The 18625-nt window shown below is 38.9% G+C and overlaps 1 protein-coding gene and 1 long non-coding RNA gene across 3 annotated transcripts in view; one reads left to right on the top strand and one right to left on the bottom strand.

Moving 5' to 3' along the window:
• LOC126323887 (nipped-B-like protein A) overlaps window positions 1–10734 on the bottom strand; it is a 486440-nt gene extending 475706 nt beyond the window's left edge. For both annotated transcript variants that reach the window (XM_049994805.1, XM_049994812.1), the window contains exon 1: window positions 10533–10734. The gene's annotated coding sequence lies outside the window, so the exon portion shown is untranslated. The remainder of the gene's footprint in view (window positions 1–10532) is intronic.
• Window positions 10735–10823: 89 nt separating this feature from the next.
• The window catches only part of LOC126323876 (uncharacterized), a 45802-nt gene continuing 38000 nt past the window's right edge, over window positions 10824–18625 (top strand). Inside the window, exons 1-2 of the long non-coding RNA XR_007559742.1 lie at window positions 10824–10884; window positions 10997–11048. This is a non-coding gene — a long non-coding RNA (uncharacterized LOC126323876). The remainder of the gene's footprint in view (window positions 10885–10996; window positions 11049–18625) is intronic.

Below are 18625 nucleotides of genomic sequence, written 5' to 3'. Positions count from 1 at the left end.
GAAGGTGAGACGGATGGCCCTACAGCTGCTGCTAGACCATTAATGGTCACTAAAAATAGAGACACTCAATACAGAGTCCTGTGGGACCCCATTCTTCTGGATATGGGGGAACTAGGGAAGGCACCAACTTGAACATGGAAAGTATGAAGCGACAGGAAATTCTGGATAAAAAAATTGGGAGTGAATCTCGGAGACTGCACTCGTGTAATGTGGCAATGATATGATGTCACCAGGTTGTGTCATACACTTTTCGTAAATCAAAAAAGACGGCAACCAAGTGTTGCAAAAGGCTGTTCAGATGGCAGTCTCTAGGGTCACAAGATTATTAGTGGTAGAGTGGCCCTGGCAGAAGCCGCCCTGACATGGAGCCAGTAGGCCACGTGACTCTAGGACCCAACCCAACCACCAACACACCATACGTTCCAGCAGCTTACAAAGAATGTTGGTGAGGCTGATGGGCCGATAGCTATCCACATCAAGGGGTTTTTTACCATGTTTGAGCACCAGAATGCTTGTGCTCTCTCACCACTGCGATGGAAAAATGCCAACGCACTAGATCCGGTTGAAGACAATGAGGAGATGTCATTTGTAGTCAGATGTTTAATCATTTTACTGTGGATCCGATCTGGTCCAGGAGCTGTGTCGGGGCAATGTGCAAGGGCACTGAGGAGCTCCTACTCTGTAAATGGAGCATTATAGGATTCACTGTAGCCTGTAGTAAACGAGAGGACTTTCCCTTCCAGCCATTGTTTTAGAGTGCGAAAGACAGGGAGGAATTCTCCGACGCAGAGGGTCGAGCATAGAGCTTAGCAAAGTGTTCAGAAATCATGTTTGCATCGGTAGATAACACGCCATTTATGTTAACACCGGGAACACCTGTTGGGGTCTGGTATCCGAAAACACGTCTGATCTTTGCCCTGACACCCAATGGTCGAGACATACCTCTCCTAACACTCCTGCTTCCGTTGTTTGATAAGTTGGCAAACAGGAGCACGGAGCTCTTTAAAGGCTATGAGGTGCTCCAGGGAAGGTTGCCACTATGCTGCTGTAGAGCTCACCGATGTTCCTTAATTGCTTCAGCGACTTCCAGCAACCACCAAGGGATTGTCTTTCACCGGGGACTCTCTAAAGAGTGAGGGATCATGTTTTCTGCCACAGAAACGATTGTTGTAGTCACGTGTTCAACCATCACATCGATATTCCCAAGTGGGTGAGATTCAATGGTGTCAGCAGAGGTGAAAGTTTCCCAGCCTGCCTTGTTCAAAGCCGATGTGGGCAGGCGTACAGGGGCTTGATGCCACGGCAGTGACAGGAAGAACGGGAAGTGGTCACTACCGCACAGTTCGTCATGTGCTCTCCAGTGGATACATGGGAGAAGTCCTGGGCTGCAAATTGATAAATCAATGGCCGAGTAACTACCCTGAGCCACACTTAAATGTGTGGCGGCCCCAGTATTTAAGAGGCAGAGGTCGAACTGAAACATCTCTGCCTCGTCAGTAAGCACAGTGTCACCCCACAAGGGGTTATGGGTGTTAAAATCTCCCAAAAGTAGGAAAGGTTTAGGGAGTTGATCTATGAGTGCAGCTAATACATTCAGGGATACTATACCATCTGAAGGAAGATATACATTGCAGACAGTTATTTCCTGCGTCGTCCTTATTCTGACAGTCATAGCTTCAAGAGGTGTTTGAAGGGGCACATGTTCACTACAGACTGGGTTTAAGACATAAATGCAAACTCCATCTGAGACTCAATTATAGTCACTATGGTTCCTGTAATACCACTTATAGCGGCGGAGGGCAGAGGTCCGCACAGCCAGGAACCAGGTTTCCTGGAGGGCAATGCACATAGCAGGTGTAAAGCTTAACAGTTGCCGTAGCTCAGTCAGGCAGTGGAAAAAGCCGCCACAATTCCACTGGAAGACAACATCATTGTTAGACTAGGAAGGCACGGAACATTCAATGGTACAGTTTACTTCTCAGGGTCACCTGATGCCACCGACTTTTTGCCTGAGCCATCTATATCCAATCGTCTGAGGGTCCAGCGAGATCTAGCTCCTAAACAGATGCCACTATCTCCACCTCATCCACAGACGCAGAGCCTGGAGGTAGTGGTGATGTGGGTGCCACCGCAATTCCCTTGGTCATGGGGACCTTCTTTTTGAATTTCTATCACTGTTCCTTGGGTTTCCCTGGCTGGGAGTACTTCACTGATTCAGTCTCTGGGACTGAGGATGAGTGTGAAGCCCTGTGACCAGCTGCTTTTGGGCCCTTCAGCCACTGGCGGGTGTCATCTTTCCCACTAGCAGAAACCTGGGAAGGGAGTGACCCAAGGGACCCCTTCCTAGCAAGAGCAGCTGAAGAACTTGTATGCTTCTCCGGCTTAGAAGTGGGGATGGACATCCCCAATGGTTGGGAGGGTGTTGCTCCTGAAGTAGGTGGTGCAGGAGCAACAGGGAGGGAAGTGACCCCAACCATCAAGGGGGCAGGTGTAGTCTTCTGGCTCTAACAGGTGACCTGGGTTGGCGGAGCTGATGGGGCTAGAACTGTTTGAGCAGCAGCATAAGACGATGTCATGCTACAGGATGTAGGCGTTCAAATTTCCTCTTTGCCTCAGTGTAGGTCAGTCAGTCCAGGGTCTTGTACTCCACGATTTTCCTTTCTTTCTGGTGAATCCTGCAGTCTGGCGAGCAAGGCGAATGGTGCTCTTCACAGTTGATAAATATGGGAGGTGAGGCACATGGAGTACTGGGATGTGATGCTGTAACTACATACATGGGGCGTGATGGTTACAGAAACATCCCCCAGCTTGTCACAAGTAAGTAAAGCCTGTGACTGAGCAGAGGATGCTGTGTTGATCAAGACTGACCCAGATCTCATTTTGGACAAGCCCTCCACCTCCATAACTTGTCCTCTAAATGCTCAGCAAAAAACTGAGGCTTCATCATCATGAAAGATTCCCCATCAGCTCTCGAACATACAAGAAACTGGGGTGAGTAAGAGACACTGCCATCCTTAGCCTGACATTTCTCCTATGGTGCAGCCAGGGAGAGGAATGATTTAGGGTCGTACTTATGTGCGTTGAGCCTATGAATGCTTAGAGACTGCTGGTGTTTGACCACCAGCAAAAGATGATGTACTATGCTTCATCACGTGTCATCCGCCCTGATGCCACCCACTCCGACCAGGGGCCCTTCCCAAGGGCACCACCCAGCTGCAGCAAAGACCACCTGGCACTATGGCCATTGCCAGGAGTCCCAGTGCCCCCCAGGGGGATGGGCATCTACCCCTTAGCGTATGTAGGGAGTTAACGCACAGGCATCAGCAGAGCAATCCCTGTATGGTCAGGGGGCTACAACCAACATGGTGCATGGCGGCCCCACCACCATGGGCTGGTGGATATTAAGTGCAACAAAGCAAACAAGTCCATCGTCAGCGCAGGAAATGATACCATACAGTTGATTGAAAAATACACACCAAAGAGAGTGACCTCACCCAACAGTTGGAGAATGAGCCAGAAGTTCAGGTCCACATCGATGAATGACGCAATAGGTCTCAGTGCATGATGGACACGATGCACCATGTAAAGCATCCTTCCCCAATTGGCTCGCTCTTCGGGAAAATTTTGAAAAATGGAGATCAAACCCTACAGGGGACCATCACAGAGGCCGAAACATGTGGGACTCCTTTTAGTCGCCTCTTAAGACAGGCAGGAATACCTCAGGCCTATTCTAACCCCCGGACCCGCAGAGGGAGACTGTTCAGAAACCCTTTTTCTTAAGAACGGGTAGATGTATCACGATGAAATTTATGTAACATACTAAGGTCTATGGTCCCTGGAGGAGTGAAAATTTTAAGGTTCTAATTCAATGCAGACACAAGATATGTCACATATTTTGATACTTACACAGTCACTCATCAAACTGTAAAGTGTCCTTTCCGTTGACCTAGAATCATAAAATTAGGCAAAAGCAAGATTTCATAGTATAAATAAAGTAAAAAAATCCTAAAACTGTTAATCTGAAGTTCAATTATATCACAGAAAAAACAACTTCTTTGCCATTTACTGCCTACATACACGTTGGGCCTCATGGTTTTGCGGTAAATCATGTGCCTGGAAAAAGATGGGTTGAATTTCAATCAGGCCACAGATTTTTTTTGTCTTCGTTTTCACCTCAACTTCACCTCTTAACTATGTGAGGAGTAACCAGAAGCAACATTTGGTTCAGATTTTATACTAAACTGTAGGTCCCCCTTTTATTGGTTGGATAACTGGGATATGTTAGGGACACTCAAGACGCCAAAGTGGCGTCCAATAGAAAGACTTGTACCAGGCCACAGAGCGGCACAAAATAATTACTATTACCTACACACATAATGAAGTTTGTACAGAACCCTCAGAGCACAAGAGCTACTCACACTTGTCTGGTTTTGTTTACTTGAATAATATTTTGAGCCATACCTAACAGACAGAAAAAAAAGGAGTGTCATTACTTCAGGCAATAGAAAATATTCTCAGAGCAGAAAATTATTTTAACCCTAAATTACTAAACCCCCACAAAATTTATGATTTCAGATGGTGCCAATCCATGGTTATCACCAATCTCATTTGCCACTATATTGTGTAAAACTGTATATTTTGTACTTTATTGCATGGGATATAACACCAGAGACCTTACAATTTTAATTAACTAGTGTATGAACTGTAAGTTGTGGCATTTTTTTAAAAATAAAACAGAGTAGCAAAATATATGATGGCTTAGTAACAATGTTAACTGTACAGCATACTGGTCCAAAAGTGTTATTATTCAGCAGACAGGTTCTTCAATGATAAAATTGTTAATTGAGCAGGACGTAGCAAAAGGAACTGAAATATGTAAACCTACAAATTTTTTAATAATCATTCATTCTTTTAGTATGTGTTATTAAATTAGGCCTATATATTGTAGTTACAATGCACAACAAAAATTATCCTAAAGGTAGATTTTAGTATAGTACTGTTGTGAATCACAAACTTTCAGGTTATAAGACAACAAACTTCTTATTCTAATACTCTCCCACAGATTATTGCAATGCACAAAAATTCTGTTTTGTATAAAAGACTGCTGGTAAGATACAGGTCAAAATGGCTAAATCGCACTTACAGAATCAGTGGCTCTTGCATTGCATAAAGATGTTGTGAATTTATTAATGTTGGTCACAGCTAATCGCGTGATAGTATACAATGGCCAGTGAGAATCAATGACTCCATTGACTTCTTTTGGCAGAAGATACGAATTGAGTGCTTCTATTTTCAATATGGAAAGCACCACAATGACTTTCATTAGTCAGTTTATGATGAATTTTAAGATTAATTAGTGATTTTCGCATTTATTTGGTGTACAGAGAAAACTAGATGTGCTGACAGACTGACCTATAGTTTAACCCAAGGCTTGGTTAGATCGGTTCTGAGAGTTCGGTTGAGAGTTGGTGAAACCAATGAATGCTAGTGGCATTGTGATTAAATTATATACTAAAAAACACCAGCAAACTTTTTTCAAGACGGATAGGGAATTCAAAATGGGCATTCTGATTCGAGACCGAAAATTTTTCGTATTCCGTTCCCATCATTCATCACGCAAGTTGCAAACAGTGCAACAACCACCAACATCAAAAAAGTGCACTTTTACAAGTAAAAAAAGCTCTTTGCCTCAAACAGTTCAAGAAACTGTATAAGTGCATGTGAACCACACATGGCACACCATTTAACTATTAAGTGGAAAGAGTGGTTGATGGGATACTACAGCACCTGTTAAGTTGTGCACTATTGCAGATTTCTCACTCCTAGTTTATGCTGGCACACAGGAACAGTCTGAAAAGGTCATTTCACATTTCTAAAAATTTATGAAATTCAGTTATATTGCCACTTTCTAACATACATACTTGTGAGGAACAGTTTTGTGTTAATAGCTCAATGTGTGACATTTTGTATCAAGTATGTTTTCTCATTTATGATTTGGCCTGTGACAATGCTTAGTAAAATACATTGGCAAAGCAAATTAAAAATTATAATTACAGTCAAGTTGTGTGTCTTTAACAACTATTTCTATTCCTTAAATTAATGATTAAAATAAATACTACATGTGCTGTAGGTAACTAAAAGTTCTGTTCTACTGTTTGATTTGTGTATGCTCCAGTAGCAGTATGTATCACTATAACAAATGAATTGTGTGCAAGCAGCATTTAAACTGATCACATAATTTCAATTATACAAATCATTTAACTGGAATATGAAACATTGCACCCATAACTGGATGCACCAATTTGGAAATTTATCTAAGCTGCTCGAGATAACCATGGGGTTCTATTGCTTGAAAGTATAATACATTCATTTTACTGATTCCCTTCCACCATTTTTGTACATATGCAAACATGATAAGTACACTGATAAAATTGTATGGAAGAGTACATATTTCCACACAATATTTCTGGTACATATTTGTCCTTAAAAGACAAGAAACAGTTTCTGGGTTATATTATACCTAGTACATTATCTCCTCCATTACATGCACAAGCAGTTTCAGCTGCAAGGAAGTTTAAAAGGTACTTCAAAGTTGTATAAAATCATTATGCTATTCTTGAATATTTGGTCTTTTTTTAACCTTTTTAGCTCTTTCATCATCTTAACATTCTTCTGCGTCCACAAAGTTTTGACTGTATGCTGTACTGCCACAAAATTAAATACCATATTTTAGCACAGAATGGACATAAGCAGACACCTTTTATATGGTGTCTGGCACGTGTTTTCAAAGTCCCTTTAAGTAACAAACTTATCTTCTACGTGACATTTTAATGTATGTTTTTCTGCTTATGATTATCATGGACTCAAGTAACGAGAAATATTGTGTATTTTACAATTTGACTTATTTTATGACATTTATCTTTAATTTCTGGTATCCATATTTCCTAGGTTGTAAACGTTTTGTTTTTATTAATGACAAATTCATTACTCTTCCAATCCATATGTGGCATACAGCAAACCAGTGCTTAACAGTATTGGTTAAAAACAGTCTTGGTTACAATTTCATTTTTTTATTTTTTTAACATCACGTTTCGCCTTACTTAGGCATCTTCTGGTTATCTACATAGAAAACAGAGAACAAATACATCTATTTAAGAATTGCGATCGCGTTGTGCAGACCTGGATAATCTAAAAGCATGTATAAACAGAGCACCTATTGAAAGAGCAAATACCTTAATTTCGTATTTCTTAGAAGAATCCTTTAGTCAGGGTAGCCAAGTGCATCGTCTAATATATCAGGCAAACATACTGAGTTTAATGAAGGTGATGGTGGCCTGATATATTCGACGATGCCCTTGTCTACACTGACTAAAGGATTCGTCTAAGAAATACCAAATTAAGGTATTTGCTCTTTCAATAGGTGATCTGTTTATACATGCTTATAGGTTATCCAAGTCTGCACAACGCGATAGCGATTCTTAAATAGATGTATTTTCTCTCTGTTTTCTGTGTAGATGACCTGAAGATGCCTAAGTAAGGCATAACACGTTGCTAAAAAAACAACAAACTAAAATTGCAACCAAGACTGTTTTTAACCAATAAAGTTTATTATTGTAAGAGTAGCACCCAAAAAAAGTATATATATATATATATATATATACCTTACGGACACACACACACACATACAAATAAAAAAAGGTAAAAAGATAGGCTCATGTAGACATTGTTCTGGAAATCTATGCCCACAGACTAGTCTCACTTTAAATTCTTAATCTTTGTTTTCTTTTTACTCATTAGCTGGAAGATTTTAGCAAGATTTCTATTTGCAGGTATGACTAACTACTGCATGATTTGAGTCTAGGAGACAAATTATTGATTCACATCACAAAAAGTATGTTGAAAGTGTCCACAGTTTCCCTCTGATTATAAGCTTTCTAGCCACTATGATCTAACAAACATAAACAAAGAACAGAATCACAAATGGTCTCAGGTTTGTTTGACACACAAGAGGGCATCACAGAAGTGGTGAAAAACCTGAACCAGCAGATGCTTTGTGGCAAGACACCAACCCTCCTGCAAAAGGCCATTTAAAAAGTTCAAGGAACCTCAATTACGTAGCAGTCTAAGAATATATCACAGTTCCCTCTCTATGGCTCCTGTAGGGACCAGAAAAAGTAGTTGCAGCACATGCAGTGGCATTTAAGCAATCATTTTTAATATACTCCAAGTGTAAATAAAATACAAAGAAAATGCAGTACAATGGGAAGTGCCTTCTGCCTTCAAACACTGTTCCCACGTATGCGTACACCATAATTTTAGTCTATCATGATAACATTTGGTATGAGATGTTTCCAGGTGGGTGACTGGACTACTGTAGCCTGCTGTGGGGCTGAGACCCACTATGGGCTACGGCGGGGATGAAGCTTCTCCATTGTGTCTAGGGGCCCAGTTCAACACACAATACATACACAATAACCCCCCCGTTTGACACCTCCGAGTGGTATTTATAGCATAACTGAAGCATCCTTGGTTAGAAATCTAACTTCTCTTTTAGATTAGATTCTTTTCTCGTTTCATAGACCCAAAAATGAGATTATTCTCATGGGTGTGGAACAAGTCGGAAAATCTCAAATAAAAACCATAAAACATTTGAATATAATACTCACTACCCTGATTGTCAAAATAAGTGACTACATTACAGTGAGTTGGAACTGCTAATATTTACAGAATTAACACTGTCAGAATGAAACTTGCTGATGCACTTTTCATAAATTTATCATACACAAAATACCTACTGTAGATTGTTGTAACCAAGTGCTTTCAAAACTGAAATCTAACACACATTTTTATTTAAGCTGGTCTAACAGTCCCTGTTAATATATTCATTTATAAGTAACAGTTGCCTATCAAAAAGTAGTTCAAACTCTGTTTAAACTGTGCTTTATCTGAAACCATGTTTTTAATGGTTTTTGGCAATTTATTTGAAATGTGTGTTCCTGAATACTGGACCCCTTTTTTGGGGTTCTACAACATGACATTAATAGCCTATATCAACTCTCCTCTGAAAACGATCAGCTAGCTATTGCGTGCATCATATACTAAATACCCATAGATGTGGTGTCAACAGAACCTGCCAATGCCAGATGTTGGCTTCGTATTATAACAATGATAAATAGGCATGTGGTGTCATGTGTACACAGACAGTAAGAGAACAGAACACTAAAATTTTTAGTGTGTGTTAGTTTTTGGAATGTAGGTTGTCATAGTGTAGCCTAAATTCTAAGTTGGGTTTGAATGTGATACTTTGATTTTTAGTTGGCAAAGACAATGGATGTGAGTACAAAATCTTATGAGTGCTGACCTCTATCATAGCCCAAGGCGATAATGTGGTTGCGAGTTGTCAAAGCAGCATCTAATGTTTTATTCAATATGGTTTGAGTGTCTCAATCATTAGCATGTTAGGATTTCTGCCCCTCTGAGAACTTCCTGGGTAGCATTTACCTTGCTAATTGCTATAAACTAAATTCAAAAATATGACAAAATTTACAAATACAATAAAACCACAATATCAAACAGTGATACAAGAACCACAGAAATGGACATGTATCTTTAAAAGTAAATTAAAATTGTGCAAAATTTTATTTAACAACTGTAATTCTTGTATTTAAGTACCACTTAGGAGCAAAATCCTCTTAATTGGATGCCTGCTAATAATATGGTTTGCTGATACGTTTCTCACTGAGCTGTTCTAATGAATTGAATATTTACACAGTGCTATATTAATTGCTAAGAGTACAAAAAATTCCAAACTGAACAAATGTAACCTTCTCCATGCTGCAGGCTTGGCAATCGAGTGACCACTGTTATACTATGGAAATTTGAGCACCGTTTTTTTATATGCCGTTTATAACTCAAAGATGCGTGGCAAATTCTGTAACAAAGTGTTTGTAGACTAGGAGTTTAGGCCTACTGTCAGTGTGTTAATTTTGACTTTTATGTAACCAAATTATAAATATGTTTGTGATTTGCACGATTACACTTTAACTCTGCTTCATAGTTCCGCTATGCATTATTTTAAATTCTCTGTCTGCACCTATATCAGATGCAATAACTGTTGGCTCCCTTTCTTTCATGAAAAAACCTGACATAATAATAATAAACAAAGATTGAGAACCAACTTTGGTTTTACTGTATGTTCTGTGGCATTTGGTGGGCCCTAAGCGCGAACAAGTGTTATGTTAGGCATTGACATTTTTTTTCCATTGCCTGTTCGCGTTTTGTATATCAATTAACATCAATATTAATGAGTTATTTAATTTAAAACTTAGTGTTTCAGAGAACCCACGAAACTTGATTTTACACGAAAACTAGCAATTTGTAATTTTTATCCGATCTCACAATTTTACGAAGTATGTGATGTCAGTTGAAACGAACTGTTATCTATAAACACGAAACTAATGAACTTACGACTACACGGAATGAAATGTCACGCAATAACGCACTTTTCATAACCGCAAGCAATATGTACTTACATTCTTACACTCAAACCCTCCCGCTTGAACGTATTCCCGCCTTCGACTTCAAAGATCTTTCCGCTGGATTTGTCACTTATCGAAACTCTACGCAGCTCAATTGTTTAATAGCTCCATAAATGATGCGCAAACAATAAAATTAGAAGTTACATGATGCAGCACAATCTCAGCATTAATTTGCAAAATAAGCATTGAAAACAATGTGCTACAAAGGATGCTTTTGTTAGTTCTATAATTCTTCATATTTATTTGGGCCTGATGCTTTTTATTCAAACATTTATCCGAGTATTCCTTTGAAGTGCGTTAAATATACGGTTAAATACTTGCAGTTCTTCGTACTGTTTTATCTATGGTACCGCACACGTCTGTTTTTGTGCAATATAGTAAAAGATTACAGTTTAGTAATTGTAGTCTTAACAACCTAAGTTAATAGTGTTAATTTATTGTTATTTTTTAATTACTAGGTCTGCGTCGTCTACCAACCGTGACTGGACAGACTGCGCCAGAGTTACAGATGTAAGATTTAGTTACAATTTTATGCACCTTACAGAAAAGTATTCATAATAAGGGCAGATATAACATATTAAGACAATATTATTTCGTCCATTCACTTAGGTCAATATTGAAAAATTCTCCAGTAGAATATAATGGCTATTCTCTCATGTCCTAGCGGCAGAGACTGCACTTCTCGGTCCAGTGCATTGAACATTTTTAGGGCTACCACTGGAAAACTGTCTTGCATTCCAGTCAGTCGACAACTTGGTACTTCAATGCTTCTCTTGTTGCGGGTGTCGTGATTACGAATGTCATGCCTCATGCTGAAATCACATCGGTTTTCCTTTACACTGCTGAGGCATAGAAACACACATTGGCTGAGTAATGTCATTATCCCCAACCAGGTAAATATAGGTCTGCAGTGCTCCTGTTTTTTACTTGCTGTAATTATCCTGACAGCTTTTTTTCGAGCATTAACAACTGCTTACAACTTGCAGTATGTCCCCATAACAACAGACCATAATTAATATGGCTATGAAAGAGTGCACAATAAACTGTTAATAGGTACTGATTAGTTAATACTCCTTTTAGTTTTCTTTGCAGGTATATAACACGAGATAGTTTGGAACACACATACTCTATGTGGTTCTTCATTGTCAGTTTGCTGTCTATCACGAAGCCTAGTAGTTTGACGGTTTCCATATTATCCTGGCAACTGACATAGATTGAGATTGCATGTGTTTTTCCTTGATTCATTTTATTTTCGATGAACCACTCCTTAATGTTTTCAAAAAGAACATCTGTTGTCAGCAGAGATTGTTCAGCTGTTTTCCCTTAGACAAAGAGTGTGGTATCAGCAAACCATAGAATGTCGTAGATACAACCTAAATTATTGACATAGATAAGGAACAGGAGACGTCCTATGATGGATACATTGGGTACACCATACTTCAATCTTTCCTCTTGGGAGGTTGCTCCATGGACTGATGTTATTTGTCTTCGGTTTTCTAGATAGGATTGAAGAGTAACTAGGACCGCATCTTCACTACCATAACACTTGAGCTTATTAATGAGTATATTGTGTGAGATGCTATCAATCACATTGTTCAAGACACAAAGTATTTCTTCAAGTATCTCTCACAACCATAGGACTATAGGATATCTCACCTTCACATGACGCATACAGAACAGGAATATGCACAAGTGGTTAATGAGCAGAAACAGGTAATTATCCGTGGCCTCGTTAAAGGAAGCATCCCGGCTTTTGCCTGAAGTGATTTAGGAAAAACCCTAGATTTACGTATATTTCTAATTTTTTATGGCTGTAGCATTCATAATTTTATGCATCAAAGATTAAAAGGATTTGCAAATGTACCAAGATAACATTTGACCTACATCACACATACATTTGATGGCACAGATTCGTAAATTGATCTTCAGACTGAAAATTTATATTTATTCACTTAAATTACTAGATACAGTAGACACCTTATTACTCGTTTGTATTAAATCATTTAATTCAGTTCATGTATTAAGTTCAGAGGCCATCATTCATTTTAGATTTTGATGTCTTCTTGTTCTATAAACCTGGCCATAGTAATATGCTCCATGATCGTACCTCTAAGAATTGGAATAGTGTAAAGCAGCTTTCAGTAACCAAGTCTCCAAAGCTCCTGTAAAAATTGGACTCTGCCTTTCTCATAGTGTCTGCATTGAAATAGGATGTGAACATACATACATACGCTTATGTCTGTGTATGTATGGATGGATATGTGTGTATGTGTGTGTACGCGAGTATATACCTATCCTTTTTTCCCCCTAAGGTAAGTCTTTCCGCTCCCGGGATTGGAATGACTCCTTATCCTCTCCCTTAAAACCCACATCCTTTCATCTTTCCTTTTCCTTCCCTCTTTCCTGACGAAGCAGCCGCCGGTTGCGAAAGCTCGAAATTCTGTGTGTGTGTGTTTTATTCATTGTGCCTATCTACCGACGCTTTCCCGCTTGGTAAGTCTTGTAATCTTTGTTTTGCAGAATTATATATATATATATATATATATATATATATATAAAATAATTCTGCAATTTGTAGTAATAGTCATATATTACTAACAACAAAAGTTTGACTTTATATGTACAGAATTTGACTAAATGTAACAATGTATTTACAGAGAAATTGGACAACTGCACATTAATGTACACTGGTTTTCAGATGTTCATGGAGATAATGAATATTTCTGATGTAATAGATTGTGTTCTGTAGCATCCGGCATGAAGAAGACTACATTAGCTTCTTGTATTTCACAGATCGTGTGGCATAGTTTTCCTGGGATGTGGAAGCAAGGAAGTTAAGGATATACATTTTATCTAAGCACTACGTGATGAAATGATTTAGTGTAATACAGGTTATACAGATACAGGCAAATAAGTTGCTAGACTATAATTCATTAGTAGGATATTATAGAAATACAGTCAGTTTACAAAGGGGGATTATTTACAAAATACTCATGTGCCCATTCTGGAAAACTACTAAAATGTACAGCCCCATACCAGATGAATCTAGCAGGGGATATTGAATGTATACAAAGAAGGGCAGTATGAATCTTGACAGTGAGAGGGAACAGCTTGTTCCATCTCATTATTATTAGCTTGTTCCATCACATTATATTGAATACTATAGATGTTTGAGATACTTTCATCACTTAGGCAAATTTAAGAAGTGTTAGAACTCAAAAGAAGAAATGGCACACCTGTTACATAAATGCACTTCCTTTCCTTAATCCCTCTACGTTGCCTTGGGTTAATTAACTTTGAGTTTCTATTAAGAGTTCGCCTGCTGGTAGTAGTAAGGCAGATATGTGGTACTCTGTAAGTCGGTTAGTGCCAACATAAATTTGGGTAAAGGCAGCAATGATGTACCTGTTTGCCAGGAGTAGTTCAGGGTTGCTAACAGGTTCCCCTCCCCTCCAGGGCAGAAGAGAACGACCGGTGAAGGCCGCCATGATAGGGACACTTTGGGGGAAGCTGTTGAACTGAGATTTTTCAGTAGACTCTTCTGTTATACTACATGAGCATCACAGAATTACCTCTATGAACTGAAGCAAATGTGTGGAAAATTCATATGATTAACGCATAATCACTTAAGAAAAGATTCAGGTACTAAATTTATAGCTTCAAAACATTATTTTAAGGTTCTATATAATGCGTTATTCCAGTTCCTTTGGTGAAAGATGTCTGGACAGCATTGCAGGAAATATTCTTGTGAAGACACTACATACATGACAGAATTCTGCACTTACATTTGTGTTTTATCTTCAACTATAGTCATGACTATATGTTGTAATTTTAGCAGAGTCCAGAATGAAACCATAATATCACAAAGCCAGGTTAAATGGCTCTCCATCTTTGCCGCCAGATTCTTTGTTGGATGAGGTATAATTTATTATATTGTTATTAATCCGCTCTTTTTCAGGTTGGAAGTAGTTGGCAAGTCATTACGACCATTCATTTTTTGAGAAGTTTTGCCTGTAAAATTAAAATTTTCAGTTAGGGTTTCTTTTCCAGGGGTAAGCATGGGGGCTCACGTCATCCATTTGTAGTAATACAATCAGTTGGTGCCTTCAGCACATGAGAGCACCAAAAGTATAAAAAAATCATATATTTCCACTTTAAGCAGTAGCGTTTTGCAATTATAAATTTCTTACTGGTCTTGCTACAGTAAAATGAGGCTGCACCCCACCTAGTTAGCTTAACATATATGGTCATAACTGCTGATAAGAAATTTAGACGATTTCCATTTGAAAACTGCTAGGATATGCATGTGTTTTGTGTGAGTTACTTAAGGCTCTAAGCATGTGACTTAAGTTTTTGGCAAATTCAAAAATTTTGTGCACAGATCTTTTGATTCATGACTATCCCCATTTGCAAGCAGCAACCTAGACGAAGCTCCACATTCTAATTAAATGGTAAATAATAGGTTGTGTGTGTGAATAATTGTATAGACAGGAAACAAGAATGAACAGTGGGTTGAATATAAAAAAAAATTGCCATTGGTGTCGAACACCAACATGATGTCAAATTGCATCGCCAGCGAGCTAGCAGTTCATTCTTGAAAATAGTTAAGGTGATGGTGCTTTGAATGTGCCGTAAATTGTTGATTTGTGTGTGCCACATTTTATAGGATGTTTTATATTTAAAAAAATTTTTTTTTTTTTGTGTATGAAAGATGTTTGTGTTTGCTTTATTCCCCCACTTTCCCACCAAGGATCTTTTCTATAATTTTGACTAAGGGAACGTTGCTGAGAAGTAATGAAGAGTGTGATCATTGAGGAACCGAAGTGCAGTTCATTAATTCATAATGATTCGTCCAAGTAATGACATGGGATACGAATTTCAATAACTGTCCAAGCAGATGGACTACAGATGCAGCAACATAGATCCCTCCCCTTTCCCAATGCACAATATTATAAAGGAGACCAGATTTCCGATACTATAAGCACTTTCTAAGTGAGAGAGTGTTGACTAGATTTCTGATAATATGGGCGTCTTCAGTGCTAGATAAGATAGAATTTATTCGTCTTTGCTTTCTTAATTACAATTATGAGATCACTTAAGTAGTGAGTTAAAAAAAGGTTATAACATTTTTAAAGTTCTGGGTAAATAATAAAAATGTCATATGAATTTCATTTCATGGGTTCAGTGACTGATCGTAACACCCCAATCCTGTGTAGAGAACAATGTTAGTACTAAATTGAAGTCATGATAATATGGCAGGAATTAAAATTAACAAAGAAGTGAATACAGATCATGTTAGAACTGTGGCAATTAGTTACTTGCCCACTTGGTTGCTTGAGCCCTCCCCCACGTTATCCACTATGAAATCTTAATATGATAACCAACTTATCAAACAAATACTAGAAGCGGGTAAGCAGCATGTATATCAGATGCCTTGGCACACACGAAACCAGCATGCTCTAACATAGAGAGAGAAAAAAGATAACAGTGGGGAAGGTAACTACACTAAAGGCCACCAGTATTAGAGACTGGAGGGTTGAAATGTAGCAATGTTACATTAAGGCCTACTGCATGGATGTTGCTGTATGGTAGTTAAACAAACTGTTTATTTGTGTACATTTATGTCTTCCATTTAACCTGGCTTTACAATATTATGGTTTCATTCTGGACTCTGCTAAAATTACAGCATATAGTCATGACTATAGTTGAAGATAAAACACAAATGTAAGTGCAGAATTCTGTCATGCCTGTAGTGTCTTTACATGAACATTTTCTGCTATGCTGTCTAGACGACTTTCGCCGAAGGAATTGGAATGAAACATTACATATAACCTTAAAATAATGTTCTGGAGCCATAAATTCAGTACATGAATCTTTTCTTAAGTGATTATGCGTTAAACTTATGAATTTTCCACACATTTGCTTCAGTTCATAGAGGTAATTTTATGATGCTCATGTAGTATAACAGAAGAGTCTATTGAAATTCTCAGTTGTCCTTCATACATAGCTGTAGTATGGTTTGAGATATTAACAGTTAATGAATTATTCTAATTAGCCTGGTCTTCAATACACACACACAGATATATATATACAGGGTGTTTCAAAAATGACTGGTATATTTGAAACGGCAATAAAAACTAAACGAGCAGCGATAGAAATACACCGTTTGTTGCAATATGCTTGGGACAACAGTACATTTTCAGGCGGACAAACTTTCGAAATTACAGTAGTTACAATTTTCAACAACAGATGGCGCTGCAAGTAATGTGAAAGATATGGAAGACAACGCAGTCTGTGGGTGCGCCATTCTGTACGTCGTATTTCTGCTGTAAGCGTGTGCTGTTCACAACGTGAAAGTGCGCTGTGGACAACATGGTTTATTCCTTAGAACAGAGGATATTTCTGGTGTTGGAATTCCACCGCCTAGAACACAGTGTTGTTGCAACAATACCACGTTTTCAACGGTTTAATGTAACCAAAGGACTGAAAAGCGATACAATAAAGGATCTGTTTGCAAAATTTCAACGGATTGGGAACGTGACGGATGAACGTGCTGGAAAGGTAGGGCGACCGCGTACGGCAACCACAGAGGGCAACGGGCACCTAGTGCAGCAGGTCATGCAACAGCGGCCTCGGGTTTCCGTTCGCCGTGTTGCAGCTGCGGTCCAAATGACGCCAACGTCCACGTATCGTCTCATGCGCCAGAGTTTACACCTCTACCCATACAAAATTCAAACGCGGCAACCCCTCAGCGCCGCTACCATTGCTGCACGAGAGACATTCGCTAACGATATAGTGCACAGGATTGATGACGGCATTATGCATGTGGGCAGCATTTGGTTTACTGACGAAGCTTATTTTTACTTGGACGGCTTCGTCAATAAACAGAAATGGCGCATATGGGGAACCGAAAAGCCCTATGTTGCAGTCCCATCGTCCCTGCATCCTCAAAAAGTACTGGTCTGGGCTGCCATTTCTTCCAAAGGAATCATTGGCCCATTTTTCAGATCCGAAACGATTACTGCATCACGCTATCTGGACATTCTTCGTGAATTTGTGGCGGTACAAACTGCCTTAGACGACACTGCGAACACCTCGTGCTTTATGCAAGATGGTGCCCGGCCACATTGCACGGCCAACATCTTTAATTTCCTGAATGAATATTTCGATGATCGTGTGATTGCTTTAGGCTATCCGAAACATACAGGAGGCGGCGTGGATTGGCCTCCCTATTCGTCAGACATGAACCCCTGTGACTTCTTTCTGTGAAGCAGTACGTCTCATCTGCATGTGAAGCCATTCCGCCAGACACGTTGTCAAAGGTTTCGGGTAATTTCATTCACAGACTACGCCATATTATTGCTACGCACGGTGGATATGTGGAAAATATCGTACTATAGAGTTTCCCAGACCGCAGCGCCATCTGTTGTTGACAATTGTAACTACTGTAATTTCTAAAGTTTGTCTGCCTGAAAATATACTGTTGACCCAAGCATATTGCAACAAACGGTGTATTTCTATCGCTGCTCGTTTAGTTTGTATTGCCGTTGCAAATATACCGGTCATTTCTGAAACACCCTATATATATATATATATATATATATATATATATATATATATATATATATATATATATATATATATATATATATATATTCCAAGTATCATACAAAGAATTTAAAAAATATACAGAGTGCAGTTCATTGTTGACAGCTGTCTGGTCAGTGTGTCAGCTACAATTGAAAATGGAGAAAACCGAGTTTCATATTGTTATTAAACATTTTCTTTTGAAGGGTTGGACTATCGCACAAATCGAAATGGAACTGGATGAAATCCACGTGATCTCTGCACCATCACTGAAGACTATTTACCTTTGACTTAGTGATTTTAAACATGATTGGGCAAACATCAAAGGTGAAATGCAATCCAGCCATCCAATGGAGGTCACCGCAAAGGAGGTCATTGACAAAATTCCTGAAACGGTAATGCAAGACGGCCGAAAAAAAATTCGTGAGAATGCGCGACTATAGGCATCTCAGCTGAGTGAGTGCATAATATCCTGCACAGAGAACTAGCTATGAAGAAAC

This window comes from Schistocerca gregaria, chromosome 2 (genome assembly GCF_023897955.1).
Source record: "Schistocerca gregaria isolate iqSchGreg1 chromosome 2, iqSchGreg1.2, whole genome shotgun sequence".
Classification (NCBI taxonomy): Eukaryota; Metazoa; Arthropoda; class Insecta; order Orthoptera; family Acrididae; genus Schistocerca; species Schistocerca gregaria.
Note: the sequence above shows the minus strand (reverse complement) of the source record. Positions and strands in the feature narration are given on the sequence as shown.